General features: G+C 37.5%; 1 pseudogene; it reads right to left on the bottom strand.

Moving 5' to 3' along the window:
- Nucleotides 1-3720: 3720 nt before the first annotated feature.
- Nucleotides 3721-4614, bottom strand: LOC122004714 (annotated as a pseudogene).
- Between the last annotated feature and the right edge of the window lie 11119 nt (nucleotides 4615-15733).

Here is a 15733-nt window from a genome sequence, read left to right on the forward strand (position 1 = left end):
TGTAATGTAATCTTGATTAAATTACTACGTTTGGTAATGTAATATATGTAATCTTTGATTACAAGGATAATTACATTCTTTTGTTTGGTGTCCATTATTTTTTATAAGGAATGTAATTCGTATTATTATAAAATAATAAAAATATCCTGCGACCTCTACCGACGGTCGCCGCACCTCTATCGGAGCTTACGGCAACCAGCGGTCGCTGTCGTTGGCCTCCTCCATCGATTGTCGGTTGCCGATGGCGGTGGCGGTCGCGGCTGCCGGTGGTCGACGTGGCAGTGACCGCAGTGGACTAGAGGTATATTCGACATTTAAATTTTGGTTAAATGATGATCTCGTAATGTAATTGGATTATATAGTATTTACTTTGTAATCTAGATTATAAAATTTCACTACCTTTTGTAATCCAGATTATAGTGTAATGTAATCTTGCTTGTAATGTAATCAAATTTGTAATGTAATGTAATCTTGATTACATTACTACGTTTGGTAATGTAATGTATGTAATCTTTGATTACAAGGATGATTAAATTCTTTTGTTTGGTGTCCATTATTTTTTATAAAGAATGTAATTCGCATTATTATAAAATGACAAAAATATCCTACGACCTCTACCGATGGCCGCCGCACCTCTGTCGGATCTTGCAACAACCAATGATCGTTGCCTCCTCCGCCGGCAGCCGCCATCGGCAACCGGCGACGGCGACAATCACCGACGGCGACCGACGGTGGTCGCCGGCGACGATCGGCGGCGGCGGGCGGTGGTCGTCGGCGGCGGTGGCGGTGGGCGCAACGGGAGGTGGGCACGACCGGCGGTGGTCCCGCCGGCGGTGATCGTCGGCGACGATCGGCGGGCGGGGTCGACCGCGGTGGGCAACGGCAGCCGACAACAGTGGATGGCGGCCACGGTAGACTAGGGGTATATTCGACATTTAAATTTTGGTTAAACGGTGACCTCGTAATGTAATCCGATTATATAGTATTTGCTTTGTAATCCAGATTACAAAACTTCACTACCTTTTGTAATCCAGATTACATTACATTACAAGTTTAAAATTAAACCAAACAAAATAATCAACCTTGGAATGTAATCCTGATTACATTACAAGACAGATTACACTCTACCAAACATAGCCTATAAATTTAAAATTAAATCAAATAAAACAATTAACCTTGTAATGTAATCCTAATTATATTATAAGATAGATTATATCTAATCAAATGTAGTCTTATTTTAATTAGTGAAGAATACTTTATTTATTTATTTTGATATTTTGTTTATTTTATAACTGTCAAAAATATTTTAGTTTTTTTTAATAATTTAGATATTTATTTTTTATAATTCAATTAATTCGGAAGATGGTTGATTAGTTTTTATAATTCAATTAATTTTAAACCTTCGTTATTTAGGAATCTGTTCCACTTGCATCATAGTTACAAACCGTTGATTACTATGTTTTTAACCAAAAATAATAATAATTATGAAAATTTGTTTTCGACAAAATAAATGCATACTTTTCTCGAGGGTCATTCGTGAGAATCTTTTAGTAAATCTTTCTTGGCATCTGAGGATATATTTATCCGTCAAATCAGACGATGCTATCTAGTGATGATATAAAAAATATGATATTAAATTAATTTAAGCTAATATAAAATATCGATGTAATGTAATAATATTAAGTCACAAATGACAATACGTATATGTATGCATGTAACACACTAAAAAATCCATAACAGGAAGAAAACTATACACATAAACAACGGAAAGAAATAAAACCAAGCAACTTAACATAAATCCAACTTGAGCGTGACTGGCAGTCAGGATCACTGAGCGGCACACATCTTCTATCTGTGAACTTGGAGAATCAAAGAAAAATAACGGATAATGAGTATAAAATACTCAGTGGATAGAAGAAGGCATTGCACGAATAAAATACTGACATGAGATCAAAGGATGCAGTCTCAGGTAAAATACTTACTAACCAAAGTAGGTATCCCACCATAATCACCAGCTAACCAAAAGTGTAATCAATAACATAACACTTCACTAACTTGCTCAACCAAGTATAACTAATAAATCAGGAGTACCTACAGTACATCCAAACACGCACGAACAAATACATGATCGACATATATATAGCAAACACATAACAAATATTGACTGCAGGAGAACGGTTTACTACGAATGGTCCCATGGGCAGTCAGGGTAAATGATTAGTCACTGTCTGCGGAAGAATGCTCTACCACGAATAACCTCGTGGAATGACAGGATAAGGTATCTATCTGGCTCCCCTATCACTGATTGCGGAAGAACACTCTACTACGGATGGTCTCGTGGGCAGTCGAGGTATATTAGTAGTCACTGTTTACGGAAGAACGCTCTATCATGGATGGTCCCGTGGATATACAGGGTATATATCAATGGCCACTAATGATTCTCTCAACCATGCATGGGAGACAATGGTCGACAAGATATAGTTACGGTCCCTGATGATTCTCTCAACCACAAATGGGAGACAATGGTTGACAGGATATGCCAACGATTGCTGACGACTCTCTCAACTATGGATGGGAGACAATGATCGACGGGATATAACAACCAAGGGTCTAATAAGATACTCGAGGTACTACACTATGGTATAATCTTACTAATATATAGGCAGAAAACAAACAATTAGGTCCCCAAGTTATTAGTCACCTAGTATTAATATCTCAACCAATTCATGGTATCATCACACATATAATAAACAACGGTGTTAGGATCAAGTAATCCTAGGGGTTGATCCGAAGGGAAAAACCTAGAGGAATATGCTATCCCTCTGATAGGGAGTAATCTCGATCAAGTATAGATCAACACTAACTCACTAATATATATGTCCTCACAAGTATACAACTATACTACATGTAATATCAATATCCTATAGGCACGAGCATAAGTATATAACTATACTATAATAAAAATGCACGAACATAAGCCTACAACTAGACTATGGTTGGATAAAATCATGCATATATATAAACCCAATCATGAATAATAACAAAATTGCATAGCTATCAATAATAATCAAAGTATAAGGACAAATAATAAGGTATCAAACTTAGGGGCAATATATAACATATTTAAGATAAGCGAGTAATTATGACCTAATCAAATATAGCAGTGATCAATCATGTACTATAATTAAAGCTATCAAGAAGAAAAGCAGGGTCTACTCACCTCAGTTGTAGAATCACCATAACCATCCTCAAATCAGAGAACAAGTCTCGTGCTCGAATCCTATAAGGTACATCATACAAAATAAAACTAAATGCCAATATAATTCTAATAACCATAAATAATAAAATCATTTATTCCCCCTTTAGCATTCGTCTATTTTTTTGATTCACATTATAGTAAACTCTTTGGTCAATCAATATCAATCAATTATTGTACTATGATTTAATTAGTCAATAATTAACTCAGTAATTAAATCACTTAAATGAATTAATCATCTATATAAGACAACTCAATAATTAGCCCATTAATCAATTTCCTCAAATCCTAATTATATTAATTAATCATGTGATAAATTCATACCTTAATTAATCACCCAATTAATTGGCCAACTAAACTCTAGTTAGTTAATAACCTGTTAATTAATCAAAACATGGAAACATTTAATCCCCAATAGATCCTATGTTAATAAAAGCATAATCTTAATTCAACTAGTATTTCTGTTACCATGGGTTCCGATGGTCGGCAGTGCCATTGGCGGCGGCGAGAGCAACACAGGCGCGGGAGAAACCCGCCCCGCAAGTCATCATGGCTTTAAACTCCTCGAACTAATGAGGCTGTCATCGTCGCAGTCGACCCCTTGGATCATTCGGCGGCACTGGGTGCCGGAGGCACCCTCCTCGATCCTGCTGAGGCCCCTGAAGAGCTCTTCCGCAGAGAGGATGTTGTTTCGGTCGAGATCGAAGATGGCGAAGGCGAGGCGGAGGTCCCCGACGGGGCATTGATCTCCACGAAGTCCTCCACGGAGATGAGCCCGTCCCCGTTGGCCGTTGGAGTTAGCCTCGACCATCATTCGGTGGAGCTCCTCCTCGGAAGGCGGGTGGCAGAGGCTCGCGAGCAATGCGGCGAACTCCTCAAACAAGATCTTGTCATCGCCATTGGAGTCGAACTTGTTGAAGACGCGCTCGAGGTCACCGGAAACGGATGAAGAGGAGGAAGAGGAAGGAGTAAACGGGTGACGTCGGCCGTCCACGAGCAGCGGACGTCGTCGGGTCGGGAGCACGGCGGCGCCGCATTGCGAGCACGAGGAAGGGAACGCAAGCTTCGGTTTTTAATTAACAAACTTAGGTTTTGATAAACAAACCCTAAACTTATATATCTAATCAACTCCCAGGTATTTTTAAACAGATTTTTTCTTATCCATTTATGTCTCTTAACACCTAAAAAGATTGTTTTAAAATTAAAAAAAATCAATAAATTTCATAAATTCATACAAATATATTTTCTGATAAATTATCTGATTAATATATTTATTTCTCTTAAAATAATTATTTAGTTCTTTATTATATATATTTTTTTATATTAGTTACCAGAGGAAAGGTGTTCGAGGATGCCATCGAAGAGGGGGACAGCAATTCAGCTCAGCGGTGGTAAGGGAAAGCACACTACTACTACTACTATTATTATTATTATTATTATTATTATTATTATTATTATTATTTATTTTATTTACTTTGGCCAAAAATGAAAAAGACATCGAATTTAATCCTATTTTTTCAAAAAAAAAAAAAATCAAAATAATACTTCATCAATAATTTTCAATCGAAAAATACTTCCATGTACTCCTCATAATTATTTTAACCCTACTTTTAAATAGGATGTATAATTAAAAAAATACTGGGCTCTGAATAATCCACATGAACAATCCATGATTTATCATGACGATTAATGAAAAAATTTTATAGTATCAAATCAATCATGAAAAAAATTTTATAGTATATAATCAATCATCCCAGATTCAATGTTATCGGATTTATCAATTTTTTATAACTATTTTAATCTCACGGGACTTAATACAATAGTAAATGAACGTACTAACGAATTTCCCCGGGCATTCGATTTTCATGTAGCATAAATAAATGCATATAGCATTCGAATCACTAATGATGTTGGATAGTCATTATGGTCCATCTGTGTTTCTCGGAGTTAATATAATTTTAATTAAAGCTATTCCAAAATAACTCAATCTTGTACAAAGCAACTCTTAATTAGCTGTACTTAAGATTGTGCTATTTTATTTTTTAAAAAAAAATTAATGAAAAGCACACTATTTAAAAGAAAAAAAAAAAGGAAAAAAACAAAATGAAAAGAAACAAAAAACACTCATCTTGTTGGTGCATGCACGCGATTAAACTTGTCGCCGGAGCAAATTAATTACGTACGATCCAATCCGCCTCAAGCCGGTTCGTTGTTGGCACTGGTCGGTCCGGATGATGGTGTCGTAGTAAAATATCTAGATTATTTCAGATATTCATAGTTCGAATCTCAACTATGATATATTTATAAGAAATTTTTTTTTCAAATGAGGGGTATAATCAAAGGATGTTGGGCTTCTGTGCTGACCGCCACGTGCACTTTCCGATTTACCCTGGTGGCCAGTGGGAAACTTTCATGGGACTGGGCCGTTCACACAGGGATAGTCAATGAGGCTAATTGAGATTATCATTTTTTTCTTATTGTTGGCGTTGGTCGCCGCAAAAATACTCCAACCCATGTATCGACTTATTGTAGGTCTATAGAATTTGATGAGGTGACAATCATGATAAAAATAAGAGTTTTGTGGAGATCGAATAAAAAAAAATAAATCTAGTGCTTATCCAATAAATCTATAAATATATATCTTTTTCCGATGAATGAAGTAAGTTGAGTTTTTTTATTTTATTCTGCTCCTCTTTCCTGTAGAGATTCTCCTCCTCCTCCATATTTTTTTCGTCCATAATTTCTTTAATTTTTCTCCAGTAATTCTTTTTCCAACAAAATAGTATTAGAGTCATATCTAATGGAGGTATGGTTCTCTTCCAAATTCCGGTACTCAAGGCGAGTAATTATAATAATTGAAATATCAAAATAAAGGCGCTTATTAGAGCTCACGATGTTTGGGAGATTATAGAAAAAGGATATGTTGAGACGCATGATGACTCGACACTATCTTCGACTGAAAAAGATAGTCTGAGAGATTTAAAAAAAAAGAGACAAGAAAACTCTTCCTTATTTATCAAGCTTTAGATGAAGATAATTTTGAGAAAATCTCAAGTGCTACTTCAGCCAAGCAAGCATAGAAAAAGCTCTAAGTCTCATATCGAGGAGAAAAAAAAAGTAAAAAATGTACTACTTCAAACATTAAGAAGTCAATTTAATGCTCTTCATATGGAAGAAGGCGAATTGATATCCGATTACTTTTCTAGAGTCTTTACTATTTCCAATCAACTAAAGAGAAATGGTGAGAAACTAGAAGAAGTAATTATCATTGAAAAAAAATTCTTTGATCACTAGATTCAAAATTTGATAGCATTACAACCATCATCGAAGAGACCAAAGATCTACAAGCCATGACGATGGAGCAACTCCTGAGTTCATTACAATCCCATGAAGAAAAGAAGATAAATAAAAAAATTATTCAACAACTCCTAAAGACGACTCTTCAACCGACAAAGAAAGATGAAATTAATCTTCAATAACAATAGAAGTCAACGTGGAATAGGTCGTGGATATGGATGAGGCTGTCCTAATGAGAAAGGATGAGTTTCCAACAACAAAATGAAAGAGGAGAACATTCAACAAGAGGATGTGGAAGAGGATACATAAACTCGAGGTATGATAAATCTCAAGTTAAATGCTACAATTGTGACAAATTTCGGCATTATGCTAAAGAATGTAAATTGCCCAAGAACAAAGTATATGAAAAAGTAAACTATATGAAAGAAAGGAAAGAAGAAGATGACACCCTACTGCTAGCATATAAAGATAATGAAAGAGGCGAAGATATAATCTAGTATCTTGATATTGGTGCAAGCAACAATATGTGTGGGAAAAAGAGCAAGTTCATAGATCTTGATGAATCAGTTGGTGGTAATGTATCTTTCGGAGATAAATCAAAGACTGATCGAGGTGAAAGGCAAAGGTAACATTCTCATCCATTTGAAGAATGGAAAACATGAATTTATCTCAAATGTTTTCTTTGTGCCAAATATGAAGAGTAACATTTTAAGCTTAGGACAACTCTTGGAAAAAGGATATGATATTCATCTAAAAGATAATATGCTTATCCTGAAAGATGATTGATCTCGTCTGAAAGCCGAGTCGGATGAAGGTGGTCGCGGTGTCGCCGGTGTTGACGGAAAGTTGTTGGGTCTCCTGGATGACCTGGCAACCTGCCGAAAGGTTCCCATGAGCGGATGACGGCAGGAGGGACGAAGCTGCTAATCCTGCGCACACTCAGACGAGCCCCCCTCCACGTTAGAAGCCAGAAACCAGGGAAAAAGTCCCAGGGTCAGGCCCTCTGACGCTCAAGTCAGGTACTTTTTTCTCCAGAAGTACAGAGAAAGGACGAAAAGTAAAGACGGGTAGGAAAAGTGACGAGTGAGCGTACCTGCGTAAGGGATAAAGCATCCCTTTTTATACTGCAACGAATGCTTATGGAATCTGACAGGTGTCAGGGAATGTTGGGTGTCATGCTTTTTCTGGCGATGGATGACACGTGGCCTCTTCTTATAGGTTTAGGAAGGAATGAGGGTGCTGTGAGCACCCGACCATTGACATATTCTCTGATAGGCAATGATTATTCCTTGACAGGTGGTTACGATTCCTTGGCATGCTTGTCGTGTAGCGGCCGACCTCCTTATTCCGTTGCTCCTGTATTGGCTCCTCATACCTTCTAATCCTGACATGTGGACGCATACCCGTAGCTATCCTGTGTTTACTGCTTCACGCATCCGGACTTGTGTATGCTTGTCGCATATATTTTTCCCGCTCTGTTAACCCTAGCACGGGTCCTCATAGTTCAGGTCGCTAGTCCTGATCTGTAGAAGTCCACCTATTCTTCTCGACCTACCATACGCCCGAGGTCCCGACCTGTATCCGCCAGTCTGCTTCCGCTTATCCTGAATTCCGACCTGTACTCCTCGGTCTGCTTCTGCTTATCCTGGATTCCGACCTGCATGCATCAATCTGCTTCCGCTTATCCTGGATCCTGACCTGTATGCCTCAGTCTGCATCTGTTTGTCCTGAGTCTCGACCTGTATGCCTTAGTCTGCATTTGCTTGTCCTGAGTCCCGACTTGTATACTTCAGTCCGCATCTGCTTGTCCTAAGTCCTGATCTGTATGCCTCGGTCCGCCTCTGCTTATCCCAAATCCTGACCTATACGCTTTTGATCCATGTATCTGGTGGCACAAGGTTATAAGTATCGACCTGTATCCTTGGTTGGCAAGATCCCGACCTGTACGCTTTTCCATCTATCCAGTGTCGCACGGCTAAATGTCCCAACCTGTATCCTTGGTTAGCAAAATCCTGACCTGTACGCTTTTCCATGTATCCGGTGCCGCAAGGCTATAAGTCTCGACCTGTATCCTTGGTTGGCACGTCACCTAAGGCCGGCGATATCAAGATTGGCTTCAACCATCTTGTGGTCGGCGGGTTGCAAGGAAGAAAGAAGAACAAGAGGTGGTATTCCTAGCTTTGATCCCTTGGTGGCCGAAAGTCTTAGAAGAAAGAAGGACTTGGGTGATTTTTGCGTCTTGATAGATCGTCGCCCACACGACATCCAAGAGGAGGAGAGGAATACAGTAGAAGATCAAGAGGTCTTTAAGTTACAAAGAAAGGTATAACTAGTTAATTGTTTTCGCTGTGTACTAGTTTATTTTTCGTTTGTATGGATCCTGAAGTACCAACACAAGAGGCTAGCGATCTTGTGCTTTGATTGAGGTCTCTGTAGTTTAACCTAGGGCTTACTATAAGGAGTTTAAATATTCAATTTTTTTTGAAAGGCTTTGACTAGAAAGTGGTGGATGATCCCATACCCAAGAAGGTCGAGTGTCTCGCCAACGACCTAGAAGCCAATCCTTGAAATAGATATTTAATCAACTTCTGTAATATGGTTTAACTTCTGATGGGCACATGGGTTGAACTTGGACTAATAATGTTAAGTTTCGTTTGCAATCCAAGTTTAACTTCTGAAAAGTACATAGGTTGTTAGGAAAAGTTCTGTGCTTGTACAAATTTTTGTACAAGGGAAACAGAACAGAATTCTGAGTAATGCCAACAATTGGTCTCAGAGCTAGTTTTCTACCTATGTGTGTTTGGTTTTCAGTTAAATTATGCACTTTTCATACATAAATTTAGGCAGGATAATAGTAGGATGTGCAAATAGATTAATTCTGTGGTTGCAAGCATCCTAGTTCCAACTATTATGGTCCTATTGTGTTTGTGTGTGATTTGGACCCTCGGGCATGTCGAGGGCATTTTATGTATATGCATGATTGTAATTATTAAATACAGCAGGAGCTGTATTAGTTTTAGGATTTTACATTCTGTTCGATCTAGATTACATGTACATTCCCTTGTGGAATATAAGATCGATAAATGTAAAATTTTATTTTTGTCGCGGATCGTATCCTTGCGAGGCATTGTGCTATTTGAGGACCAGAGGCGCAGCGGAAAAGGAAGTAAGATAGACACGATGACATGACCCATTGGCGGCGGCTAGGGTTGGTGGCACACGGAGGACAACTATGGATGAGGGCATAGTAGTTGTAAATTTTTTTTTTCATATTTATTGCCTTTTATGTTGTTTATATGTGTTGTGTGTATGCATGTTAAAATTCCTCGTTTTAAATAACTAAGTGGGAGAGAAATTATTTAAATTCCACAGTCTCCATTACTGGTTTGTAAGTGATACATTCAAGATTGCGCATTGGCTTTGAGTGCCTTCCTCCACATCGGATGAGTTTGTTTGTGGATCACTAGATCAAACTCCCTTTTTGGATGATTATAGGAAATTATTTAGGTTTGTGTGATCTTCTCCATCTGAAGGGGCACAATCCTATTTAATGGGCCAAGTATCAAGTAATGGTATACACTTAGACGCATTTAATAGTATCCTTCCCATTGGAGTTACTGCTATTATTTGTGTGGTCGAAAAAAAATCAACTATTAATTTTATTTATCATAAAATTAGGTTGACAAGATAATAAAATTAAAGGGTAATACCTCTCTTACAAATGTTTGAATTTGTATACGTCCACACTATCATGACATACAAAATTCACGGTGTTTTGAAGTGTTGGTGAATTTAAATGATATTGTTTGAGGAATCAATATTATTTTAAATTCTAAAGTTTTGACCAAATATTTTGTGATTCTTAGGATTTCAAATGGCTTTCAATCCTCTTGCTGTTATATTGAAAGAAAACAAACTTACTGGTCTCAATTACATTGATTGGAAACAAAACTTGGACATTGTCTTAACTGCTGAAGGTTACAAGTTCATACTTTTTTAGATCTATCCAAGCCTGCCTAATAGCGATTCTTGTGAAGAGGAGATTGAGTATCATAAGAAATGGGTCAAGGCAAATGAGATGACGTGGTGTTACATTTTAGCTTCTATGTCAAATGTGTTGCAACATCAACATCAGGTCATGCCTACTACTTATGACATGATGCGCAATCTCAAGGAACTCTTCGTACACCAGAATCGGGCTGTTAGGAAGGAGGCTATGAGAACCTTGATGATGACCACCATGACTGAGGGAACACCCGTAAGAGATCATATCCTCAAAATGATGGCTCTTTTGAATGAGATGGAAGTCCTTGGAGTAGAAATCGATGGGGAAACCTAGGTTGATATCATTCTCCAAACACTGCCTAAAAGTTTTTAAGCAGTTCCGCCTGAACTACAACATGAACAAAAGGGTTTATTCGTTGGCGGAACTTCTGATAGAACTTCAAGCAGAGGGGCTATTTCGTCAAAGTTCTCAAATTCACATTGCTGAAAATGTTTTTGCTTCTAAGCCGAAAGGTGGAAAGAAGAAAAAGAAACAAGTTGGTTCAGCAAAGAAAGTGAATCGATCTTTAGGGACTGGGCCCCATGCAGGTGTGAAGAAGCCGAAGGGCAAGTGCTTCACATGCAAACAGTCTGGACATTGGAAAGTGGACTGTCCTCGCAGAAAGGAGAACAATAAAGGTATATCTTATTCTCTAGTGGTTGAAACATATTTAGTGGTGTTATCTACCGGTACCTGGTATGTAGATACAGGAGCCACTGATCATATCTGTAATTCATTGCAGGGGTTCCAGGAAACCCGACGACTACATGAAGGAGAAATCACCGTCTACATGGGCAATGCTACGAGAGTGGCGGCTGTTGCAGTGAGAGATGTTTTATTATCTTTCAATAGGAATAACATTTTGATTTTGAGAAATTGTCTTTACGTACCATCTTTTAGGAAGAACTTGATTTCAGTTTCTTAACTATTTATGGATGAATATTCTGTTTCTTTTGATGACAAAGTAGTTGTCAAGAAAAATAGAGTAGTTATCTGTTCTGGTACATTGGTTGACAATTTATATATTCTAAATCCAATAACTTCCACGATACAACAAATGAAAATTAATAACACATCTTCTAATTCTAATAAGAGACAGCAACATTTGGAAATAAACCAAGCATATCTTTGGCATCTAAGGCTTGGTCATATTAACTTGAGTAGGATTCAAAGGCTAATAGCCGATGGACCTTTGGGTTCATTAGTGGTGGAAAATTTTCCAACCTGCGAATCTTGCTTGGAAGGAAAAATGACCAAGAGACCTTTTAACGCCAAGAGGTATAGAGCCAAAGATATGTTGGAATTGGTTCATTCTGATTTGTGTGAACCTATGCTATCCAGGTAAGAGGTGGTTTCGAATATTTTGTCTCTTTTATAGATGACTATTCGAGATACGGGTACATTTACTTGATGTGTCGCAAGTCTGAGTGCTTTGATAAGTTCAAAGAATACAAGGCTGATGTGGAGAAACATCATGATAAAGGTATCAAGACACTACGGTCTGATCGTGATGGTGAGTACCTCTTAGGAGAGTTTAGGAGTTACTTATCAGAGGTCGAGATTCAATCTCAAATGTCTGTACATGATACACCCCAACATAATGGTGTGGCAGAATGAAGGAATATGACTCTTATGGAAATGATTAGATCAATGATGAGTTATTCAGAATTACCAAATTTATTTTGGGGATATGCTTTGGAAACAGCAGTGTACATTCTGAACTTGGTACCTTCTAAATCATTAACCTTTACTCCCACAGAATTGTGGAATGAGCGTAAGCCTAGTCTGAAACATATTCGGATTTGGGGTAGTCCAGCACATGTGCTGAAGGGAGACGCTGATAAGTTAGAATCATGTATAGAAGTTTGCTTATTTGTGGGTCATCCTAAAGGAACGAAAGGTGATTTTTTTATAGTCCTAAAGATCAGAAGGTCATTGTTAGCACCAATGCCCGATTTTTAGAAGAGGACTATACCACAAGCTCATGAGTAAAATTGTTCTTGAGGAAATAAGAGAAGACACGTCTACTTTAGTACCAACGGTATAAGATGAGATACCACAAGAAACTGCAACACGTGTCACAAATGATGCATAATTACAAGTAGTGCCTCGTCGTAGTGAGAGGGTTGTTAGGCAACCTGATAGATTCATATTTTTGGGATAATCTTTGGACTTGATCCCTGGTAAACATGAACCTGATCCCTAGACATATGATGAAGCGCTCCAAGATAAAGATGCAGCATCTTGGCAAAGTGCAATGAACTCTGAAATAGAATCTATGTACTTTAATTAGGTCTGAGAGCTTATAGAACCACCAAATGATGTAAAAGTCATTAGATGTAAATGAGTCTACAAAAGAAAAAGAGGGACAGATGGGAAGGTGGAAACCTTCAAAGCAAGGTTTGTTGCAAAAGGGTATACTCAGAAAAAGGGAACCGATTATGAGGAAACATTTTCGTTGGTAGCCATGCTTAAGTCTATCCGGATTCTTTTATCTATTGCCACTCATATGGATTATGAGATTTGGCAAACGGATGTCAAGACAACTTTTCCTAATGGAAGTCTTGAAGAAAATATCCATATAAAGCAACCAGAGGGATTAATTACGAAGGGCAAAGAGCATCTTGTATGTAAGCTCAATCGGTTTATCTATGGACTGAAGCAAGCTTTGAGATCTTGGAACATCCAGTTTAATGAAGTGATCCAGTCTTATGGATTTATTCAGTGTCCGGATGAGTCTTGTGTATACAAAAAGAGTGACGGAAACGTGGTGGTATTTCTTGTACTATACGTAGATGACATTTTGCTCATTGGCAACAATGTCAAAGTATTGTCAAACGTAAGAGTATGATTATCCAAGCAGTTTGATATGAAGGATTTGGTAGAATGTGGACATATTCTTGGGATCAAAGTAATAAGGGATCGCAAGAAGAGAATGTTGTGTTTATCCTAAGCTTCATACATCGATACTATTCTAGCTCATTTTAGCATGCAAAACTCCAAGAAAGGTTTTCTACCTTTTCTGCATGGAGTACCTTTATCTAAAGAGATGTCTCCTAAAACATTAAAGGAAATAGAGGACATGAAGGTAGTTCCTTATGCTTCAGTTGTAGGAAGCCTAATGTATACGATGCTATGTACGAGACCGGATATCTATTTTACCGTGGGCATGGTTAGCAGATATCAAAGTAACCCAGGACAAGGACATTGGACTGCCGTAAAGCATATATTGAAGTACCTGAAAAGGACTAGAGATTATATGCTAGTTTACCAAACAGATGTTTTGCTCCCTGTGGGTTACACCGATTCGCACTTCCAATCAGATAGGGACAATAATAAGTCGACCTCAGGGTATGTGTTTACTTTGAGAGGTGGAGCCATAGCATAGAGGAGTGTTAAGTAGAAATACGTTTCGGACTCCACCATGGAAGTTGAGTATGTGGCAACCTCTGAGGTAGCCAAAGAAGCTGTATGGTTCAAAAATTTCTTGGTGGACTTAGATGTGATTCCTGATTTGCCCAAAATTATCACAATTTATTGTGATAATAGTGGTGCAGTAGCAAACTCGAAGGAACCACGAGCCTATAAGGTAAGTAAACACATTAAGCGCAAGTACCACCTGATACGAGACATCTTAAAGCGAGGAGAAGTTGTTGTCGCTAAGATTATATCAGAAGATAACCTGACAGATCCTTTTACTAAGGTCCTTCCGGCGAGAAATTTTGATGGGCATGTTGAGGGAATGGGGATAAGATGTATGACAGTATATATGACAGCATAGTCTTTTAGTATAAGTGGGAGATTGTTAGAATGTATACTAAAAGCCTTGCTTTTTGTATAAATATTTATTTTGAAATGAGAATCACATTGGTCAAATGTCTGCATTTAGTTAAATGCAGTTGTCTATTTAATTTATATTGTAGATAACATGGTGTGTGGTGTCACACAAAAGATTATGTTATCAGTTCCTTATAAATTATAAATAGAAGTTCACAACCAAGATGGATTGGGATAAACCATTGGAATGGTTGTAGTGTAATTTAGTACTAATTTATCTTGACTATAAAATTACACTAGTACACTGTGTGTATAGAGCAGGACCATTTGAGGTTGTTCCTTTTATACTGACTACATAAAAGAACATAACCTCTGTTATTATGGATGTGCGTACTCTTAATCTCGATATAATAACAAGTACATGTACTTAGTATTTATTTGTTTAATTTACCAAAGGGTGAGATTTATTCGTTAAATTAATAGGCATGATAAGTTGGAAATAATATTATTTATATGGTGTGTTGTTGATTATAGAAGGAAACTGTGCCCTATTTATTAGGATGATGATGTCCCCTTGAGGAACTCATAAGGATTGTCATGTAAACCCTGTAGGTGGACTTATAGTTCCGACATGACAATAAAGTTGAGTGATACTACTCTTGGAGCTAGATGTTAATTAAGTGAGTTGTCAGTAACTCATTTAATTAATGGACATTCGATATCTTAAACACAGGGAGATTAACACACTCATGATAAGAATGAGCCCATAATGCAATATGGGATTTGTGCGGTAGTATAATAATAACTCTTTAGTGGTATGAGTTATTATTGATAAACTTGAGTTAGGTGTTCAGGTAGAACACAAGAAGCTCAAGATCATCAGGAGGCCAAAACCAATTCCTCCTCTAGGTCCCTTGTAGCCTCTATGTATAAAGCCTCGCATCCACCCAAGTCATTCTTATGGTCGGCCACATCCTTGCTTGGTGCCCAAGCAAGGGGTCGGCCGCCCCTTGCTTGGTGCCCAAGCAAGGGGCCAACCAAGATGGGTTTAAAAGTAGATTTTTAATTTTTTAAATATTTCTTTTTGTAGTCATCTACAATGTTTTAAAAGAGAGATTTTAAATTTTAAAAACTTTCCTTTTTTGAAGCCATAACATGGTTTTAAAAGAGAGTTTTAAATTTAAAAAAATCTTTCCTTTTGTAGCAATCCACAATGGTTTAAAAGAGAGATTTTATTTTTATTAAAACTTTCCTTTTTTATAACCATGATTTAAAAGAGAGGTTTTAATTTTAAAAATCTTTTCTTTTTGTAGCTATCTATAATGTTTAAAAGAGGGATTTTTAATTTTTAAAACTTT

This window comes from Zingiber officinale, chromosome 7B (genome assembly GCF_018446385.1).
Source record: "Zingiber officinale cultivar Zhangliang chromosome 7B, Zo_v1.1, whole genome shotgun sequence".
In the NCBI taxonomy this organism is placed as follows: Eukaryota; Viridiplantae; Streptophyta; class Magnoliopsida; order Zingiberales; family Zingiberaceae; genus Zingiber; species Zingiber officinale.